Source organism: Lepisma saccharinum, chromosome 7, assembly GCF_977018435.1.
Source record: "Lepisma saccharinum chromosome 7, izLepSacc3.1, whole genome shotgun sequence".
NCBI lineage: Eukaryota > Metazoa > Arthropoda > Insecta > Zygentoma > Lepismatidae > Lepisma > Lepisma saccharinum.
Window position 1 is genome coordinate 91835352 of NC_139235.1, and position 22562 is coordinate 91857913.

Below are 22562 nucleotides of genomic sequence, written 5' to 3' on the forward strand. Positions count from 1 at the left end.
CAGTACAGAATGGTCTGGAAGTATGTTTGGAAAATGTGGGAAAATTAAGGTGTTTATTTTGGTAAGATTGAGAACATTGAATGTTGCCTGTAATATTTGCAATGGGTCTGTAGTAGTACTCTCTCTTCTTCCTGGTTTTAACCGGCTTGGCCTGTTTAATTTGCACTCATTCCTCTTTTCTTGTGGTAAATGTCCCTGTAAAATATATGAAGTTTTGATTAAAGCAAATAAAAAAAGTGCAAATATACATTTTTCTGTTTGATACTGTATATACACCTACATACATATGAACCTACTATGAAAATTTTCGTTGTGTTAATGAAACTATAATAATGTCAGTAACTTTTCTTCCAGTGAAAATAAAACATACTGGATGGACTATGTTTGTTATACCTGAATGATAATGGCACCCTTTACAGTTTAACATGGTTAGTATTGTGAATAGTATTCCACACAAAATGTTTGCTATTTTTGCCTATGAAAATTATTGAATTTTAAATGAAGAGAAATTTAAGTATGATTACAATGTATATTACATTTCCTTTCGTATGAGCTTTATCTCATCAGTACGTATATTTTGTTTCATTTCTTAGAACCTAATAAACACCATTCGATGATTACGAGATTAATGTACTTTCACCAAAAGTGATTTAAATCCGTGATTTTTAACATTGACTGCAATGAACTGTCCCAAGATCCTTTGCTTCTCGTTCCCTTCGTACAGGGTCATTGCTCGACTTGCGGAGATAAAAACCTGTTTAAATATGATGTCTGGTTGCGGGACATGATAAACTATGCCCACAGCCTGCATGGCACCTGAAATTAGCCCCACTTGCAGAAAGGAGCGCTGTGTTTCAAAGTCATCGCTGCTGCAAGGTAAGAGTAGCGGATTTGTTTTAAATTTGCCGCGTGCAGATTCAATGTCTGCGGAAAAGTAACTTCCTCGGGTAAAATTGCGGAATCGGTAGATCTGGTGGAGTTCGAGACCCGGATTAGAGTCCTGTTGGAGTCACATTTGCCTGGTGGTTCTCTAATAATAGTAATTATCAAGAGGGGCGGCTGAGATGAATTGTGTTTAGGCGCCCGCAAACAAAGCTGAAATTCAAACTAAGAAACTTGAGGCCCGGAAGAAATTGTACCAATCTGTTTTGTTTTCTTTCTCACGCAGTTGGACAGTGAGAATTACCTTCTTTGTGTATTACATAAAACGTTACTTCAAACCATGCACAAACCCTAACAATTCTAGCAATAGATATGTACTTGTTTAAACAGGGTGAGTCAAAAGTCAGGAACCATAGGTCAGGTGCTGACCAAAGACGAACGTGTTGAAGTGGTACCGCTGGCTGGCAGTCTTAGTACGAGAAATGTTGCTACAGAATTCAACCGTAGGCGTGAAGTTCCCCTAACGCTTCAAGGATACTGACAGTGTGCAGACGGTTGAATTCTGTAGCAGCATCTGTTGCACTGCGACTGCCGGCCAGCAGTACTACTTCAACACGCTCGTGTTTGGTCATCTCCATCTCAGCACCTGAAACACACATTAGTCCTATGGTTCCTGACTTTTGACTCACCCTGTATATTAGTAATGTTCCTGCCAATCTGTTCAAAGAACTGTCGTCTTAATTTTCAACCACAAGCGAGCGGAGGGAGCGTTGGCGATGCAATAAGGAGCGCGTGGAGTTACTAAGCGCTCAGCAAAAATGTATGTATTTGAATCTGCCCTATTACAGTAAAGTTCAATTTTTTTAAATAATAATAATAATATAACCAATTTCTGGCTTAGAATTAAACGTTTTTGACCGAAAATTCATCATAAGACAATATTTTTACCTCTCTTCTCAACTTGAAACGTCAAATCTCGTAAACATGGCAACGTGTTTTAACTTTTACTTTTGTTCCGGTGCCTGCAGTTAGACTGGCGAACCGAGGATGAGTGCTCCTCGCGTGCCGCCAACAGCTTTCCTCGTTAAGAGTTCACAGTCGAGGTGTTTTGCCTCCAGTGTATTGACTCCGCGTTTATTACTTCATAATCACCCTGCAACCTTGAAATGTACGTGTTGTGCTTTTCGGATTTGCTCTATATTGTAGTTGCAGGTATAATTTTTGGAACGTTTTGTTGTCACTTCGAGCTCTGCTAAAATGAAAATATGCATACTAAACAAAAGTTCGGCTCTTCAAACAAAGCAATTAACATATTTTTTTTCTACTTCTATTGAAGTTTCGATTTGTCGTTACCCTGTCGGCTTTTGAGGATTGTTTCATGTTGGATTGCCGGCGATTGTGCACTTCATTGGTTCAGGGTCTAACTTTGGCCACTCGCTTGCTAAGGGAGAGGAACATAAAGGGTAAGGAGTGACACCTCTGATAAATGAAGCACTAAACACAATTTCTTATAAAAACACTTCTATCGACTGGACAGGTAAGGTGAGGAAAGACGTAGGAATGTTCGTTTACCTGTAGCTGTGCTGCATTGTCTTATCCGCTGGTCCTTGGATCGATTCTGTCAAACTCTGTAAAAACACGGACGAGGGAGCGCTTGTCGGGGCTCCTAAACTCTAGACTCGCGTAAACCGATGTTCTAAATAATGAACTTCAACTTTCCGATCGTTCGTTCTTCCTTCTTAACTAACGACAACTAAGGAGTTCTCTCGCGATAACTGAATCGACGTTAACTGAAACAACTGAGTTCTTTCGCAACTACTGACTCGGATGAAACACACATAAAATACCGGTATTTACAATACAAAAGGAATTCGTTATTAATTTCGATTCATTAACGAATCAATACAAAGGAAACCTGGAAGATTAAATGAACAAAGTTAAAATTGTGGGTGCGTCAACACTTAGGCTAATTGCATCCTTCAAACCCGTACCATAACTAAAATCAACATAATGTTCTGAGGACTAAAATTTAACTTCGGTTAACAGCTGAGGTTGTAAAGGGACACTCGATACATGCAAGTATAAAACACAGTTCAACACACACGGTTCCAGACGCCAGAGCGTCGTTGGCCTGCACAAATACCGTTTACCGGGATGTAGGACGCGAAAGACTATTTAATGGTTAAAGTGTAGACTGACATGCCTGGGTAATGTAAGATTAGGTATTGTTGCAAACAAGCTTTGTAATACTTTGAAATGCGAAAAAATAAAAATAAAAAACTGCCTTGGTCAGCATATTGAGTTTTTGGTTATGGAAACAAGGCTTAATGGTGTTATCATTGAAATACGATCTTAAAAGTGAAAGCAGAATTACTAACTGAATTATGTCCTCCCCAATGTCTTAGTGGTAACGTCGTCGCCTTTTAATAAAGGGGTTCTCTGTTTTGATAACCGGTGGAGCCACATTGCAGAGTGATTCGGATCCCACTTTAAACTGTAGGTCCAGTCTCGAGTAGCCTATGTTTACATAAAGTGTACTTAAAACAACAAATCTGAATTACTAACTGATACCTTTAATTACGATCGTCTGTAAAGTGCAGTTTAATCATATGACACACGGAAAAGAAACAAAAACATAGTTTCATAAACGTCCGCAGTATTCAAGCAAGCACATTCTTGTGCAGTCCCCCCTTTTTTTTCTGGCCTATCTGGTGTCAATTTAGGAATATTTTTTGGGTCGAACTGCGTCCCCTTTTTATTCCAATGCTTTTCTTTGCTCCTTGCAAAATTTTGAGAAATCTGTCGTCATTTACGACAGCCAGTATTCCTGCCAAACACACACACACACACACACGTTCTTTATTATTTTATTTAAAAATTTATCAAGATATGTTTATTATAATAAGTAATATTGATTTAGTAATTACTTCTTGCTTTTCTAGCGATTGTATTCCCATTTAACATCAAGGTTGTTCAAAGACCTTGTCCACCACTTCTCACTGGAAGTGTGCTTCGTTGAGACATTGATTGCTTGCTACGTCGTTACCAGGTGATCATATACGTAGGCTGCAGCGTTTGTCCTTTTTTGCCTCATTTGTTAAAACATTTTTTTTTATGCAAACGTGATCGCAGTCGTGAACTTGTTGTAGCGTTGCGAGTTCCAATTTGACCTGCATGATCAGAAGCCGGATACGATTGTATGCAGTGGACTGGAATGGAGGCACGTTTTCCACATGGCCAATCTTTTTCTGCTCCACGGTTGATTTTTCTCTTACCCAGGGGTCAGAGGTTTTGGTTACTTGCTTCTGCCCTCTTTAATTTTATTTTAGGAAGGCAGAGGGAAAGGAGAGGGAGGATTCAGCACATATGTAAATTATGTGACGTGGCCTAAATAAGTGTTGGCTAGTTTGCGACCGCAGGCTTCAGATAGCAGACTGACAAGAGTTGAACCTGTGCTTCTTTGCTTGCATATAAACAAGAGTTGAACCAAAGAATGGCGGCGTTAAAAAGTAGGGATGGCCAAGTGCGGATATCGGATATTCTGATCTACAAATCCTTAATCAAATTTGTTCTTTCCGAATTATCCGTTGCATCCGAAATGGATATCGGATATTTCGAAATCCGGATATGCGTTATCAATTTCACCACATCGGCTTTCCCGATGGCGTAGGTTTAACGTCGTCGCCTTGTACTAATCAAGGGGTCTCGGGTTCGATATCCGGTGGAGGATCCCACTTTAAACTGTAGGTCCAGTCCCGATTAGCCTTTATGTGCATAAAGTGGACTAAGGCTCGACTGGACCTTGGACAGTCGTAAGGCCGAATTTTTCCAAATTTTCCTATACATTCGAAAAACCTGATATTCCATAATATGAAAAATAACATAACGCTTAGAATTCCTTCTAGAGCACTGACGTGAATTTTCGTGTAGTTTGCTTTCGCGATTACGGAAGTCTATTAAATTATTGATAATATCTAGATAAGAGTGAATGCAAACTACACGAAAACTAACGTCAATGCTCGAAGCGTATGTAATTTTTCATATTTTGGAATATCACAGTGGTTTTTCGAATGGGAAGGAAAATTTGAAAAAAATCGGCCTTACGGTTGACAAATGTCCAGTAGACCCTTAAAACTTCAATTCAATACCAATACAAATTTCACCACATCACAATTTTGTGACTCTTTTCAATGCACGTTTGAGGTCTCTCTTGGAGATGGAGGCCCAAAGCTGTTTTAGTGCATATTTTTGCCGTTTGTCGAATTCAAACGTTTGCAAATTTCACAATTTTCTCCAGTATAATGTAAAGAAACACAAAGATGCGTTAACACACGCTATATAATCACCATTAAATAAATCAGAATCTTACTCTTAATTTTATTAGCCTTCCGATCCAGTTTGACAGGTATCTTCCAAACTAATAATTAAAAGTGGATGGCATCAATATCCCCCCCCAGAGAATTGAGATAGTCTCATCTCGTTTTCTCAAGTCTTAAAACGTATCAGAAGTGTCCTAGGTTTCCTCTCGATACAGTCCCTAAAAATGAGTAAAGTATAATGCTAATTCTAATCATAAACGTGCGATTTTTTTAATAGGCGCGTCGTCTGCAGTATGTAATTTAATATAATTATTTATTCAAGTGATGGAAAATTGCACTTTCACGATACTATTAAACTTTTCCCAACACTTCATGATTTCTAATGTAGTTTTGTAATGTAGTTATTTCCATGTGTGATACACATCAACACTTGCTGCGTAACCATTGAAATTTTGAATAATAATAATAATACACTCAGAAAGGGTGCAATGTTTATTCGACTCAATAGACACCGCTGATGACACATTAATATGGTCCATTATTTGAGTATCCTTCAGCCTGTATCCGTAATTTTAAAAGGGAACGGATTCAGAACATTACCATGTCACTTTGTACAATATCCTTCCGCTGCTCTTATGGCGGAAGTTTGTGCAAGCAACCTAATTCATGGCCTCGACCTTATTTGAAACTGAAATTCACATTTTTTAATATGAGAACTCTATATGAAATTAGATACTTCGCATACCTTATTCTGCTTCCCATGCCTTCCGTGGAAGTAAGTTGTAAATGCTCACCAAACCACAGTAGACGAAAAATGAAGGTAATGTTAAGCAACAAATGTGGCAACACTGTACCCATGGCTGGATCATTTGGAGGAGAAAGTCCAATCTTGCATCGCACACGCTATAGGATAGTTGCAATTATGAGGGCCAAATGAATGCAAGAGCAATTCTGAAAGGAACATCCTGAATTAAGTTGGAATCAGTGTGTCAACAAAGTAAATCCAGAATCCATTTGGTATTTGTGCGGCAGCAAGTACTAAACCAAATTAAAACGTCCATCTTTCGCGCAATGTACACGTAGTTCGCGGTAATGTTAAATTGCCTTGAAATATTTCATTTTGCTAGCTGAATTCAGAATACAGCGTGTCTCAAGAAGGTGTAACCAATTTGAAGATCCATATTTAAAAATTATACATAAAAAAATAGTATTACCATTCAGTTTGTTGCAAGTACTGAACGCAGTGAGTTGTCCATAATTCCTTGAATAATACCTTTAAACTTAATTTAGTTTTAAATGACAGAAGACCTCTAGGCGACCTCCGTGTCGTAGTTGTTAGCACAGCGCGCTACTTGTTAGCACAGCGCGCTACGATGCCAGGGTAGGGGTCTCGAGTTAGAATCCCGCCGTAGGTGTTCTTTGTGAGGGTTCATCCATCATATCATACATTCTCATCGTCGCGATTAACCCAAAGTGACAGAAAAGCAACGTTAAATTACACAAATAATGAGACAGATCTTCAGTATCACAAGATGTGATATCTGCAAAGTGAATACGTGGTGTTGCATAATGCTCTACCCTGCTATTCTACCATTTTTATTTTAACTGACCCTATACCGTATGTGGCTTATTTTATGTAAATTCGTCAACGTGAGATTTACGCACTTGCACATTTAGAGAGGAGGAAGCTTGTAAAATCCATGCTGACAAATCTAGAAATAGAAAACTTGGTTGGAACCAATTAACACTAATTGTAAATATTGAAGGTTTTCCGATCATTGAAAGCTGTATTAACATTGAAGCTCTACGTCCAGGTTGTGTACAGTTCCTTAACGAACCTGTTTATAATTCGTTCATGTAGCCCAAGTGCTACATACAGTTGATTCGCATGTATTTTCGTCCTGTGGAATTATGTAATGTGGGAATTGTTAAGACGTTGAATGCGTGATAACGAGGGCAGTTTTATGGGTTCCAGCTGTTCAAGCCAGGAACAGTGCTCGGTAATAAGAGCAAGATAGGGAAGTTTGTGAGCCTCACAAGTGTGACTAAGAAAAGCAGTTTACACAGGTGCTGCAGAGCACTGGCCGTGGGAGGATGCATCTGAATGTGAATAGTTACACTAAGTTTGTGTAGCACACTTCGCTCGGTAAATTGGGATATTTCTTATCGAACGTGTGCGGAAACATATGGTGTTGAAGGAGAGAATGTGGTATTTCTTATTGTCAACATTCGTGAAAAGAAGAAAAATTGCCAAAAATATGTCGACGTGACGATTGCTGGTAAAGTACCTTCAACGAAGCCCAGGGACGCTTTCCTTATCAGCCCCAGTCCGTCGCAAATCAACGTAATTAATTAAATCAACAAATGGTGACACATTAGGAAACTATATGCATCTCGGTTCCATATTCGAGTCCTGGCCTTTTACTTGGCGAACGTAGAGGAAGATTATTTTTGAAACATCCCAGCGAGCCTACCAACAGTGTAAAGTGTGGGCAGGAGGCTTAGGGGTAAGTGCTGGGTTCAGATGACGTCACCGGCTCTCCTGTTCATTGTATGCTTCGGGAGTAGACTCGCTCAAGAGCTGCAAATGCACAGCAATGACGGATGTTGCGGAAGTAATCTAACTCTACCTTCATCTGTTCCATCTCAACAATATATCCCCATCGTCGCGATTGTTTTGCAGCTAGAAAAGTGACGCAAAAAGAAGTAGAATACAAAATTAAGGTTTTGAGATCGTTAAATCAGGGCTACCACTGCCCTGGAAGATCTGGATAGGTCGTACGTTTTGTAAAAATGTTTAGAAAAGCTGGACAAGCCAGGAAAATTACGAGCTTCATTTGCTTGATTGAATTCGAAACTGAAAAAACACAACTTCCTCCCATCCCATTTTTTTCTTTTCCCCAATTTATTTTCAACAGTTGTGAAAAAACGTGATTGTTTTGATTAACATTCAAAGTTTGACTACATTTTTTTATTACTGTAAGCACTGTCGTACGTAGGGAGGGGGAGGGGCTACGACTCATCTCGAAATTTTGATAAAAATAAAATTTTCAAATGAAAGTAGTCAAGGCGGGAAAAGCCAGTGGTAAACGCAAACCCACTTAAAACGATCCCAAATTACGATTTTCGTCTTTGAATGTTGTAACTACAAAATCGTGCATCTCATCCCCGCCTAGAACACAACTATGTAATATGCATCTTTAGAATTCCAGCCCCTCCGAAAAATAATCCTGCCAGTGACTGTAAGTACGTGGAGAAGTCGATGAACTTGGCTTACAAAATCGAGTATAAGCCAATAAGTGCATGGAATTCTAGAAGTATATTTTTTTAAATATACTACACACGGAAAACTAAGTGTATCAAATCTATTTGATTCACTAAAGTCGTTTTCGGTCTTTGCTAAGAATCAGGTTAACATTTTGATCCTTTTTTTTTTCATATCATTTGTAAAGGTAATGCCAATGTGAATCAACTGATGCGTTGTGATGCACCTTTGTGCATTTTTCGCGATGACGCACTTACACATTTGGTCCTAGCTGCAGACTTTATGCACTATTTGTTTCAGCAGATGCAGCTACTTTTCAGCGTGCAGACAATTCTGGTTTCCACTCGGTATACTGGCTTTACATTATATTACCACAGGCACTCTCGTCACTTACGACTGGCTTTATAGTTTATGATGCATTTCCTCCAAAAATTTCCAGTGATCATTTGAATTGTAAAGATAGCAGTGTCGGTTGAAAGAGCTCATTCTGTCGTGCTGGAGTTAATTTGCCAACCACATTCGTCAGTCTCCTCGAGAGTTTGCATGAGTTGTTAGCATAAAGGATGGGGTTTTTCTAGCAGTGGCGAGTGGCACGGTCACCTTGCTTCACACATCGCAGTGACGGTTCACCTTGCTTCACACATCGCAGTGACGGTTCACCTTGGTTTTGTAGATCGCATGCTCGACGCTTAACGTCCGACGGTTTATGTGGTGCAGAGTGCATGAAATTGAAAGAATATGTATACGCAAAATACTAGCATTCGCCAAAACAATCCTATGCTTTTCGAAAGCGTTGGAATTCAGTGTTGTGGGTGGTGGTGGTACGCTTTAAATATTTTGTTCTCAATTTGCAACTCTCGCTGGTGTGATGGTTAGCGTAACGAGCAGAAAAGCTAGCTTTTTTAGGTGCTAATAATGAAGAAAATATTTGACATTTTAAAATTACACACGTTTATATATGTGCACATAACTCGTCTCATCTACGTTTACTGATTTTTCAACACATGAGATGTATGTGAAGGAGAGGAGAGTTTCTTAAACTTCAATTTCCTACCTTCTTATCTGTGATTGGTTGTTCATGTCACAATATCAGACCAATTGGATCATACGTGATCATTGTTGCCGAAATCCTCATAGCCTCCATAGTACAATGATAATGTAATAATTTGATATCTTTCTGGTAAATCTTGAAGAATTAAGAAAATTGTTCAAAATTATGAAATTTACTTAGTTTTCTAGACAAAATCTATCTATGAAATATTACGAAATATGCATGTAAATATAAAAATAAATATTTTTAAATTTTCTATTACAATTGTAAGTACATTGTTGTGGGGGAAAATTAATTATACATAGCACTAATATCATTATAACACTAATATTTGAGTATCTGTAATATTTATAAGAACATTGGTAAGTGCAGCTTACGTTGATGACCGAAAAAAAACTATTTTTCCAAGAATTTTCTGTATGTTGTGTGCCACCAACTCTCTGAATTGGCGAGCTGTTTTTTGCAATACATACAGTATAACAGCTAGAATGTTAGTTTCTGTTCAGCTTTGTGTACTAGTGAAATCGGTGGACGTGTCTTAATGAGAGATTGTAACAACAACAACAACAAACCTTGACCACTGTACACGCTCGGAAACCATATTATTGTTGAAACAGTCTCGACTTCCTCTCTCCAGTTCGAAACCTCCACCGCGGAAATGACGTTATAACGAGTTCAGTTTCCCCACGTTTTTCAAAATAATTTGTACTGTAACCTGTAGATAATGAAACACAATTACGATCGCGCAGGCAAATTGTAAAGCAATTAACATTATCTCTGGTATGCAGTAGCGCCGTTGAAACATATAATGGGCGCAAAATATTGCAGTGCGACTATATATTAATTTCCGATTTACGCAATTGCTGTTTTTTTTTTTATTATTATTATTTTTTATTTTTTTTGCAGGTGTTGGCAATCTGAACGTAAGTTGTTTTTGAGTCTTGTGATACATTACATGTATACACATTTAGGAGGCATGAATATGAGCAGACAGACAGCAACTTGAGATAATATGGTACACCAAAGTTTGGTGACCAAACCTGTTTACCTACCCTACTCACGTAAGCAACAAATAAAGGCGAGTAGGTCCAGCAGATAAGGTTCGGTGCTTTCAATGTAAACTATTAATACGTGACCAGAGCGACTACTCACCGGGAATTATGCGTGAATTATTCTTCGAAGATGTCAAAAAATGGCAACTTTTATTGATCACATCCCACTGAATTCATGCATATTTATTAATGCCCTGAGGCACGTTTTTCACAGTTAAGCATTAATTTTTATCAAAATAGGAAAAGAAAGCTGCGTTAAAAATAAAAGTTCTTTCTCTCAATCTGTTTACTTTGTTAGTGTCCTCTGCAGAACAATTTCTCTGACAGACGGAAGATTATTACAACATGATATATTTAAGTTGATTAGGTAAATTTGAGTTTAAAATTGTTGTACAATTAAGTTTTTTATCACGTAACATTTGTGACTTGTGTTTGTATACGTATTTCGAGTCTTGAGAAATCGCAAATATAAAGTCCACATCTTAAATTAAATATATGTATCGTTTAATTGAATTGAACTAGAATTTTTTGGATGCAATAAGTCGCAAAGACCCTTTATATTCTTAATATGTTTGTGTGTGGGGGGGGGGAAGACGCTAATATGTAATGTTGAAATAGAGAAAACATCTGCTCGTACCCTTGATTTTTTGGAAAGTTTGCCTGAAAAACCTGGAATTATACTTGAATTTTATTATTGTCATCAGTGGCCACCCTGGTGACGTTGGGTCACAGCTGTCCAGGTCCTCGTGAAAACAATGCATGCGACTTCATACATAGCTCGTTAATTGGACTACGGAATAGCTCATCATTCCATTTCGCACGCTATAGCTGCATACCCTCCTCGTACGACTGCTTCGCGCACCACACACTGAAATGAAAGACACCGCATTGGTGCTGCCATCTGCTGATGATTTGCAAAGTGGGAGGCGTAACTTTTCATTCGACCCTCGTATAATATTTAGCGGATCCTTGCTATCAAGTGATTACTAATATGTTAAATACTGATAATTTCAATATCGATATTTTTCATTTATATCATATCGCGTCGTTGACATTCGTATGACGTGAATTATAATTAATTGTCATAGATTATATAAAAACTATGATCGGTGATTCACGTACTTCCTAATTACAGATCATGTGAACTTTGTAGTTTAATAGCTTCGGCCGGGGTGGAGTATACGGTAGTCACTATGATTTGAATATTGTGCATTTTTTTGCTATGTGATATAAATATGTGTCATCAAATGTAGTATGTAGTGAGGGATGATGTCAGTAGCAGTCAATTAACACTTCAAGAGATGTTTTTCAACCCTCCCCCCTTTCCCACACAATTTATCTTAATACTGTTAACCATTTGAAAAATTGACTTGGTTTACAAAGCCCCCCCCCCCCCCGATAACCCGTGAGCCCCCCTCCTCCCTGGAGATCAATTCTAGCTACGGGCCTGATCCCTCCTCCGGGAATCTAATACGACCCCTTGAATACAAGACCGTCGTTTTCGAGATAACTACTGAGTCTGGACGAACTCTAGAGCCGCAATCAACAACTACTATAGAAATTGCAGTCGTGAATAGTATTGCGTCGCAATCAGCGAGATACGGCCTACTTGGCGGAGGGATAGATCGTTCTTCTGCAGTTGCATACAGGAAATGTAAAACGTATGTCACTCGTAAGTGTGGCAATGGCTAGCTAAACAATGCATGCGAAATTTAGTGAGATTCCTTCACACTTCATATTTCACACGGTCTGTGTAACCGCCGCGTAATTTCACCATGCTCTTGCAACCAACCACGTGGTTTCCATGCGTGCCGTGACGTCACGACGCCATCGATCGGGCCGGTCCCTCCCCACTCCCTTCCTGGTGCAACCTGCCGTTGTGTAACCGGTTGAAAACCCTTTCGAGCGAAGTCTTCGAGGCGAATTGCCGGATACCTTGGGAAAACAGCTCCGATCGTGATATGTAAGTATGACAGCCTTCACCGGCAGCATATTAAGTGTTCTGTGTGAAAACTGCGAGGTGACCGGCGTGCAAATCGAGATGTAATGTCGGGTTCCGCAGTGCGAACGTTCTCCCAAGTGCCCAGTGAGTTTCCTGCTTGGCAGTTTCATTTCGAAGGATTCGATCTTGTGCTAGTCCTGACAGCGTGCCATCAGAACAATTGTCGTTACGTTCCTAGCTTTCCGCATCGTGTTCCGTTAAACCGGAAGCTGTGTGTGTGTGTGTGGACTTCATTTGTTCCCGCCCATTTTTGCAGCCTTGATGTCTCGGAGAGAATGGTTGGAAGATTTCGACAGGAGTGATTTGCTTCTACGCTTCCGACACGTGCCTGATACCGGTAACATTGACGAATCTCTGGTTCGATTCTAACTTGTGATCATTTCCGTTCAAATTCCGCTTTTAATGTTTCGATTTATCCCCGGGTATGTGTTTTTTTACAGGACACATCGGGAAAAGTTCACGTAATTCAGGTAATCGTGGAACTACTGTAGAAAAAAAACTTGTGAAACGATATTATTAGGGATTTATACTTCTTTCTGTCTTTTCTCGCGCCGACCTCAATGGTGGAGTGGTTAACACATCGCGCTACGACGTCAGAGGTTCGAATCCCGGCATGGGTGTTCCTTGTGTCATCAGTTTCATCATCTTCGCGCTTAGCCAAAAGTGGCAGAAAACCGAAGTAAACCAATTTCTCTCTCCCCCTCATGTGCGTGTCCGGTCACCCGTATCACAGAGTAATTTCATAGCATTTTGATGTACTTTGCCACAACTTGCTTGTGTCAAGAGTTTTACTGCCAACGGGGTGATATATTTTCTACTATTTGATTTGCATGTGTGTGTGGTGTGTGTGTGGAACAGAGTGAATTTAAGGTTTCTTTAAGGAATTCCAACTAGAACGTAACGAATTAAACATCAGACCAAGAATAATTTTCAAAACGCTTTAAAGTCAAGTCGCCGATTGCAAGTCCAAGTTACAAATTAAGGATTTTAAGAAGGAAATGCATTTTCTCCCCGGTAGAGATTTGGAGAGAAGTGAAGTGGCCAAAAGGTTATTTCTTGAGGGATAAATGTAATTATGGGGGAAATGCCACTACTAAATTTGATACATGGAACTTGGTATGAGCAAGTCGTTTCGTTATAACCCAAGACCTATAGCCTTTCTCCTGAAATGCGCCACTCCGTGACTGAATATGCTCATAACTATTCTACAAGTTTCATAGAACATACTAGAAAGTTTTTTTATTTATTTATTTTTTTATTACAATGACATCCTGGTGAAGGATAGGATGCGCAGAGAGAGTGCAAGATATACATTTAAATAAAGTGTTTTTTTAAAAAAATCTTAACTCTGGTAGCTAAGTAGTATCCGGAAGCAAGTAGAAAGAAATATGGAGAACACGTGGTGCCTTCTGCCTCACGTGCGTTGGCATATTGTGCTACGACGGTGTTCGCAGGGTACCCGACGCGAAGACATTTCTTCACATAATCGATTTTCTGATCCGGAAGTTGAACAGTCCACTTTCCCCTGTTGAGGTTTCGCATAAACCACGATCGACGAGATTGGCAACTGTAGAAACGGTTGCGCAACTGCGAGAAACTGCATTCTTTCATGGCGAGAGGTTGGTCGAATCCAGAACATCTATTGCTTCAAAACTGACACCGGATAAATCCACTTCTCTATCTACTTTACTAGCACTGTTTTCTTAGGCCATGCATTTTCTAAAGCACGGTTCCCCCAAGAGTGGAGCACTTTCATTCAAATGCCTATTCTCCATCCACTAGGAACAAAGTTAATGTAAACAATACCACGTGACTTTTGAGACAGTTTCTTTGCTCTGCTACTTCTGATGTTATTTTGCCCATGAATACATTGCTCGTAGCTGTAGCGCTCGTAATCTTCAATACACTAGCGACAGTTTAACCAAATAGAGAAAGTCCTGTCGTCGAATCGATTCAATCAGCTGTTTAACACGTAATCCTACCCTTGCATTGCCAAAATGTGTATCATTCTTAAATTATTATTATTATGAAGGAAAGAAGAAAAACTTACACAGCGAGAGCAGAGACGTAAAAATAATGTTGAAGTTTTTGACAAGGAAGGGAAGCTGTACATCTGTCAACTCGGGGAGACACTACCCCAAGCGAAAGAAAAGTAGAGGAGAAAACAAATGACTGTACACTTCAGTTCGCGAGTTTCCCACGGTTCTTCTCATCTTGGTTGAACTGTACGTTGAGTGATATGGCTTCATCATATGCACTATATTCCTGTGCGCAAGATTTCGTACTTACAGTGGACAGAAAATAGGTCGAAAAACGAACACCATGTAGTTGTGGTTATGTCCAATAACGTCTGTCCTTGAATAATAATAATAAACTACAAGTACAAGAATGTCTTTTGCAATGTATGTGCGTTTCATGTTAACCCCTTCGATTCGTGTGTGTGCCTGTGTTATGCGTAATGGTTTGATATTTAAACGTTATATGTAATTAATCACTTTATTTATAATCAGAACGCCTATGTCGACTACTGCATAGAATGTAGGCGGAATCTCCCGAGTGGCCAGAATCGATTCAAGTGCCGAAATCTGTAATTTATTAAGATTTTTAGAGTCTGAGCAGGGAGTTAAATTAATTAAATCCGAAGTTGTTAAAGTTGGAATGGTTTGTCCCCTATACGTCACACATCAGTGTTTGACACAAATTTCATAGTGCTTCGAAGCTCGAAGTCCTGGATTCGAATTCTGGATAGGAGAATACTTGTGCTTGCTCAAGTGAAATTTCGTCAAATTGTCGCACTGAAGTTGCGAGCTATAAAATCGTTTATTGTCCGGCAAGTATAAAGTAATCCTATTTTTGCATGCAAATTTTAAACTGTTTATAATATGAAATTGTATAGTCGCCTAACATGGAAACAAGAATATACCTGGCATATGACGTTATTTTCTTCCTTTTTTTTAAATATTGGAACTCTTGACTCTCTAGCCTTCTAAAACCCGCAGGTTTATGGCTGCAGCAACACAAGCCTTCCACCTGTCCCTATCCTGGGCAAGATCAATCCAATGTTTTCCATCCTTACCAATTTCCTTTAGGTCCATCTCAAAGTTATCCTTCGTCTTGGCCTTCCTACAGGTCTCTTACCATCAGGTTTCCCAACAAGAATCTTGTAATGGAACTTACGATGAGATGTGAGTGTATTTCTAACAAGGTGAATTGATTTAAATCGGCTGATTTTTTTAAATAAAAATCACTGAGTTAAATCATTTTAAAGAAATAATTTATAGAATAATGTACATAAGGAATTTGTAGATACCAGAATCACTTGGTGAAAGTGCATTGATCTGATAATCATTTAATGGTGTTTATTATGCTCTTAAGAAAGGAAACCTGATGGGGTGAAGCTCATATGAAAGGAAATGAATTATGTAACCTGTAAACAAACTTAAATAAAATTGAATATTTTTATAGGCAAAAATAGCAAACATTTTGTGTAGATTGTAGAATAATATATAAAATACTAACAGTGTTAAACTGTAAATAGTGCCATTAAATTATTATAGTTTCATTAACACACTCGACAAACATTTCCATAGTAGGTTCATATATACAGTATCAGAAGCAGAAACATGTATATTTATTTATATATACATATATTTATTTGTTTTAATAAAACTGTTCAAATATTTTACAGGGCCGTTTACTTGAGAGAGCCTTTCTATAAAAGTGATATATGTATGCTACTAAATAAATCGAGCAATTTTAAGGGTGTTTTTTAAAAAAATAAAGTAATCAAAAATTATTTTTTAAATAAGAACCATGATTTTTATCCACTATGATTTCTACTATATCGTGTTAAACTGCTTACTGTCAGTTGGTACAAAACATTGTTTTGAGTGTAACCTTAAGTTCCCCGGCAGTTCAGAATTTTGCTTCACTTATCGCTAGACAGCATCCGCTCTTCATAGCTGAAAAGGTCGATAGGGTGTTGGTACTGCGAGACTGCCTTGACCTCAGGGGCGTTGATTTGTGCTTGGCGTGCAAGTTTGGTTAGATAATCGCTGTTGCAAGTAGGGAAAAGTACGATACACGACGTAATAATGGTATCTCTTGCAGGATGATCTAATTTCCAATTGAAGTGTTGGGATTGCTTTAGCCTACAAGGCGACCGACCTCAATAGTTAGCTAACCTCTCCCCCCTTGATTTTTCGAAATCACTTAACGCCAGGCACCTGCAACTCCAGATGAAACTGACCAATACAAATATGCCAGGGTATGCGGAAAGTCCCGTAGCCTTGGGAAATTACAGGATCCTACTTAAAGTTTGACATGTCTGCAGGCTCTTTTGTCCGAATTGTCCACATACACAGAGACAGGACTTTTCGATCACCCTGTGGACGCTAACGCAACTTGCCAACACCTTGAGCTAAAGAGTGTCTGTATTTCTACGTGTGCTCATAAATTAAATGGCCAGAGAATCACGGTGTCGCCAATAAATAACAGAATAGTCTGCGTGGACACTTGACCGTCGGCGCACGAGACCAGTTCCATGATGAAGCCATTTTTTTCCCATCCATAAATAGTCATGCAGGCGGCGTGCATAGCTTACTGATTCAATGATAGTTACCGGTTTGTGATAGATGCGTTGTCCTCGGAACCTTGCCTTACGTCATCGAGATGTCACTAATCGATCTCAAATTTTGTATTTACGTGCAATGTTCTTTCGTTCACTTTTTCGAATGTGTCGAAACATGGCGTTAAACGGAACCTGATTAAGAAAAGTTGCTTTTGAATTACCTCTACACGCTATAGAAGTTTGTACGCTGACACGCCGTATACCTACTATGAGAGTAGAGGCAGGACACAAACTCTTTTTATGTGTTTGTCTCGTCTCTCCTCTATGCCATCCTGAAACATGAAATTACATTGTTTTTAGTCTTACCCCCGAAGTTGCAAGCAGGATTGCAAGGTCCAGGAATTGTAAACATAATTCAATTTCTGGACGGTAAAGAACATTTTTATCAATTAAGTACCTATTTCAATTCGGTCCTGGGACATTTTTTCCGGATCAATTTAAATACGGTCCACGCTCGGTATTCAAATGAAACAATACACTGCGTGGACCAAATTGAAATTGTGCGCGATAAAAGGTACCGGTCCTGCTATGGAACCGAAAAGAACCAATTAGAATTTATTGGTTCCTGGACTTTTTAACAACCGTGGTTGCGTGTTCGACTCTAGTAAGTTAACCCTAAGAATATAATTAAATAGTCTTTGTCAAAGCTGGCATAAAGTAATAGAATTCTCCCTTTGCTAAACCAACACATGTACGTACTTTCTCTCTTGTGCGAGCGATTTTTATTATTGACTGAATTGTCTCACTTATGATGGGCATCAAATTCCACTGCGAAGGACGGGTTGTAGACCCCTGCATCAGATCTCGTGCAGTTGTGGGATTTGAACGCGCAACCTTTCATTCTAAAACCCACTTGCCCAAACTTCTTCCTCTACCCCTTACTTTGCTTTTAGACAGCAGGATCGGTTATATACAGACACGTAGCCAGGGTGAGGGCTAAGGGGGCTCAAGCACCTCCTCCCCACCGCGAAATTCTAAAAATATCTAATTTAGATGTTATTTTTGTTAATAACAGAAATAAAGTTATAACCACAGTAAAACTGCATTACAGCGAGAAATGTTAAGTGTATAATAGAGAAACCCAGTTATATTTTAATATTCTACCATTTAATCGAAATAATAAATGGATCCACAGATTCCAAAACTTAGTTTTCTTTGAAAGGTTAAGAGAATATAAACTTTGAGTAAAATTTACCACTAACTGTTAAAGCCTTTTTTTGTGTAATAGTTAATAACAAAATACAGTAACTACGATTTTCAGTACACTAACTACAAAATATAAGAACAGTAATGGACAATTGTGTTAGATATTCACTGATAAGGTGGATCGAGCAGCAAAGTCTTTCCATGTAATGTAATATGTAATAATAACAATAATTATTATTGTCATTATTATTTGCACTAATCAAGTTTTATCTATGGTCTGACCCAGTCTACAAATATTTCTGGCGACGCCCATGCTGGTAAGGGATAAGCCCCCCCCCCAAATAAAATTCTGACTACGGGCCTGGTTATACTATAATATACATTTTAATGTACACCAGTACAAGGCTTTTACCCAATAGAAACAGTTTTAGGAGTGAAGCCAATCAAAATTTGTGTCCTTGTGGTTGTAGTGGTCATATTGGAAATCACTCCCAATTTTTATTAACATTCCCAATTATTTGCCCACCATGTTGAAAGATATGACAGTGTTTTAACATGTTCTTAGTCTATCCTCACCCTTTTTCAATGTGCTGTGTGTATCCTGTGCAGGCCCCTTTACAACCTTGCACTACCTTTAACCTTTCTGAAGGAGCTTTTTACATCTCTCTAAATTTTAAGGTAAGGCTTATAGATAAGAGGATTTTCCCCCTGTACATTGAAGGGCGCAAAATAGGAATGTGTGTCGATACACCCCAAAATTTTGATTGGTTAATTCATTCAAAGCAGATTGGTTAATTCATTCAAAGCAAATCTCCTGAAATCACTAAATATTGTGGCCAATATGATCATATTTAAAAATTCCTAATTTCAACAGTGGCGTGCTCAGGATTTCCGAAAGGGACAGGTTATATATACTTTTTAGTAGTACGTCCTCATTATGCCATCTTGCTTTTGATGTTCTTCTTTATGGAATAGTGGGCCAAAGAGGGCGGGGATTGGCCCCCACCAACACCCCTTGGGTACGCCACTGGGTCAACCTAGCAACAGAGCTAACTCGGACGTAAAATTACTGAACAAGCAATGAGAGTTATACTCCTGTTGAATAACGAAGAGAGGAATGCAATCTTTCACATAGCTGTAAGTTTCTCTTTGCCCTGCATTGTCTTTTTTCCTCTTCTCGACTTGTCTTGCTGCAATAGCACCGTGGACAAACCACATCGTGATTACCACACCCCTAGCCCAAATGCCCCGCCTCTGCCCCAGGCGGTATTGAAACGCGGCAGAGGCACTGGGTAGGGGAGAGAGATCTTGGACTTATAGGCAATTGAACTTTAACAGTGCGTCACGCACAGTGTTGCATCCCACAATGGAATGGCATTATCCACAAACAACTATTTCATTCAAGTTGGTGTCTAAATTGATTCACGCAGTGTGAAGAATTTTATTTTTCACCCATTGCAGGGTGAAACTTGTTTTTATCGGGGAGGGGCACAAAGTTTTTACAATCCCGGAAATGACAGTTTCAGAAAGGTGCTCGGTGGTAAATCCCATTATTTTCAGGGAGAGTAGGCTGCGAAACAATCAGTAATTAGCGTTTTATGCGAATACTGTGAAAATTTAGAAATTTACAGCCAAACATTCTTGAAATCATGAGTAGTTTTGGGGATGATAATTTCTTCGACGTATTTTTACATGTACTTGCCCCTTTCCTCTTTTTTTAATGTTATTAATCGTAAAAGGAGTTTCTAGGTGTTCGAATTCTGAATGCGGCTTAGTTGAGTAAGATTCATTTTTTGCATGCGAACTTGTTTAAATCAGACTGAAAATTTAAAAAAATAATTAATTTTGCAATTAAGGGACAAAAGTGACATGTTCCTCGCAGAACTTACGTAAAATAACTGGTTTTAAGAATAGTGAAGTCTCTTTTGACAATATTTCTTTGTAATTGACAAGGCTCTGAAATTGCAAGCCGTTTAATGCTGATTAATTGAATTGTCATTCAAGTGGTAATTGTCACTTTTTATAGTACGTACAAAAGGCCAGGGATTTCTCGGAAAATACGTAGGTCGTAAGAAGTTATGGCCGACCCATTTAGTAGTTCCAAATTTTATCTTTGTGCGATCTGATAAAATGTTAGCACTAGTTACGACTGCTTGGCAGTTGTTACTTCCAAGAAAAGTTGTCAAAGTTTCTCATTTCATATGCCATTAGTCAAATGCATATGAAAATAGTTCCCGCGTATAAAGGATCTTATCAGCCCATTTGTCAACTCTGGAAAAGAGAGATCAAATACTAGCTTATTATTGATTAATATTGATAAATCCTTCCTTGCCTACGTAAATCAGCAGTGTGTGTGTGTGTGTGTGAATTAAGATATTGAAGGACTGTAGTAGCTTGTTGCATCAATTACCGCTTAAAACGCCCATGAGCAGTCACAGGTATGACCTGTCAGTCACAAATCATCAGGTACAAAGAGAAATTTAAAGAAGAACATGGTAAATGCTATCTCATTGTCAGGTAATTAATTTTGATTGATAAGCCTATGACAGTCGATGTTTTAGTATGCTTGGAAACTTCTACTTGAAGAATGGTACGATGACGTCTTCAACGATATATTTCAGTCATAATTCAATGCAAAGTGAAATTTTCCCCTGAATCTAAAAATCAGCATACCAATGAGGAGGAACCGGAATTTTGCCCTGGCATTTATTCAAACCTGCGATATACCGGAACACGAGTTCTTGCCCAATGTAAGTAAGTGAATTTTAATTAGAGGGAAATCTGGCTAGAATTCGCACAAGGGAGATAAGGAAAAAATCACATCCTATGCAAGTTTTCACTCAGGTTTTATCGTTTAAGAAAAAAAAAGTAGAAAGTAGGTTTTCGTCTATCGGCTTCCGTGGATGTGTGGAGCTTCTATCGGTGGCGTGGAGTCGTCGAAGCACATCCAGCGCTGCCATGTTTGTTTCTTCCCACGTTCCACATCAGATAATAACGCTGGGCTGCTATTCCCTCCCGTGTTTCCGCTTGTTAGCGTTTAGTAATGGCACGTGCTTTTGTCGGCATAAATTGGCGAGAGTAAGGTGCGAGAAATTGACGAGGGAATAGTTGAGTTCGACCATTTGGCTGAAGTCGTCGAAGCAGTTTTCGATTTTTTTTCTTTCGAAAAACCTCTATGATATTCCAAAATCTGAAAAATTACAACTGCTTCTAGAATTCCTTCTAGAGCATTCACGCGAATCTTCGTGTGGTTTGCTTCCGCAGCTGTCTGGATTCGCAATAGTTTCCTGGATATGCAAGCCTATTAAACTGTCGGCTCAATTGTAAGTTGTTCCTAGAGTACTTTAAAAAGGACACTTCCGTAAGCCCTCACGTAAATATCCAGCCACCTTCAGTACCTTCGGATTTTCAGCGTTGAAGCCTCAGTTGACGTCATCGCCTATTCCACCGCTTAACGTTCGAATTTTCATTACAAAATGTTTCAAAATGGAGGCTACAGTTGCTTTTTCCTCTGCAGTTTCGGCTGTTACACCGTTGAATGGATGAATTTAAAAGAACAACTAAGGATAGTACGAAGGAAGAGGAAGATTTATTTCTACAGACCATTCCCTGACGATCGCTACGAGACTCGGCAGCAAGCGGCCCGGCATCAGCGCTTGTCTTTCCCGGTGAACGGGGTCCGCGGATATTAAAATTACAGTTTTCATATTGTGTACTAACCACAGAAGGTGTTGAAAATGATGTCCCTTTTGCTGCAACACATTCCTGGCATCTCCGAAGGAAATTGGCATTTACACGTGTAAGTTTGTCTACTGTAATTCTCCCGATTTCTCGTACAATACTCTTTCAACTCACGGATGGTGTGCGGATTGTCTTTGTATACTTATTTTTTTAGATTTCCCCATTTTTCTTTCCACTTTTATTCAGAACTGTCCCTGTTACTCTCAACTTTTTTTAAGAGGTTTAATATAGTGGTCCTATGTGGAACGGGAACACCAGGAAATTTCGTTGCAAAACGTCGTCGCACTTCTCCACAATTCCTCTTTTCGAAGTAACACTCGACAAGATAAATCCTTTGTTGTAATGTAAACTTTTGTGGTGCCATATTAAGCCACAATCTTCAACACACGGACACGACACAACACAACTTCCGACGGAGGATTATACTGCAACGTCAACAGAAAGGGAAAGAGAACGAAAAAAACCACTGTAGCG

At 39.0% G+C, this 22562-nt stretch overlaps 1 protein-coding gene across 4 annotated transcripts in view; it reads left to right on the forward strand.

Annotated features, from left to right (window-relative positions):
• The window catches only part of spoon (A-kinase anchor protein spoonbill), a 117501-nt gene that overhangs the window by 73220 nt on the left and 21719 nt on the right, over positions 1–22562 (forward strand). Inside the window, exon 1 of one of the 4 annotated variants that reach the window (XM_083125617.1) lies at positions 12447–12532. The exons of the other annotated variants lie outside the window; for them this stretch is intronic. The gene's annotated coding sequence lies outside the window, so the exon portion shown is untranslated. Of the gene's footprint in view, positions 1–12446; positions 12533–22562 lie in introns of those variants that run through there. 4 annotated transcript variants of the gene reach the window in all.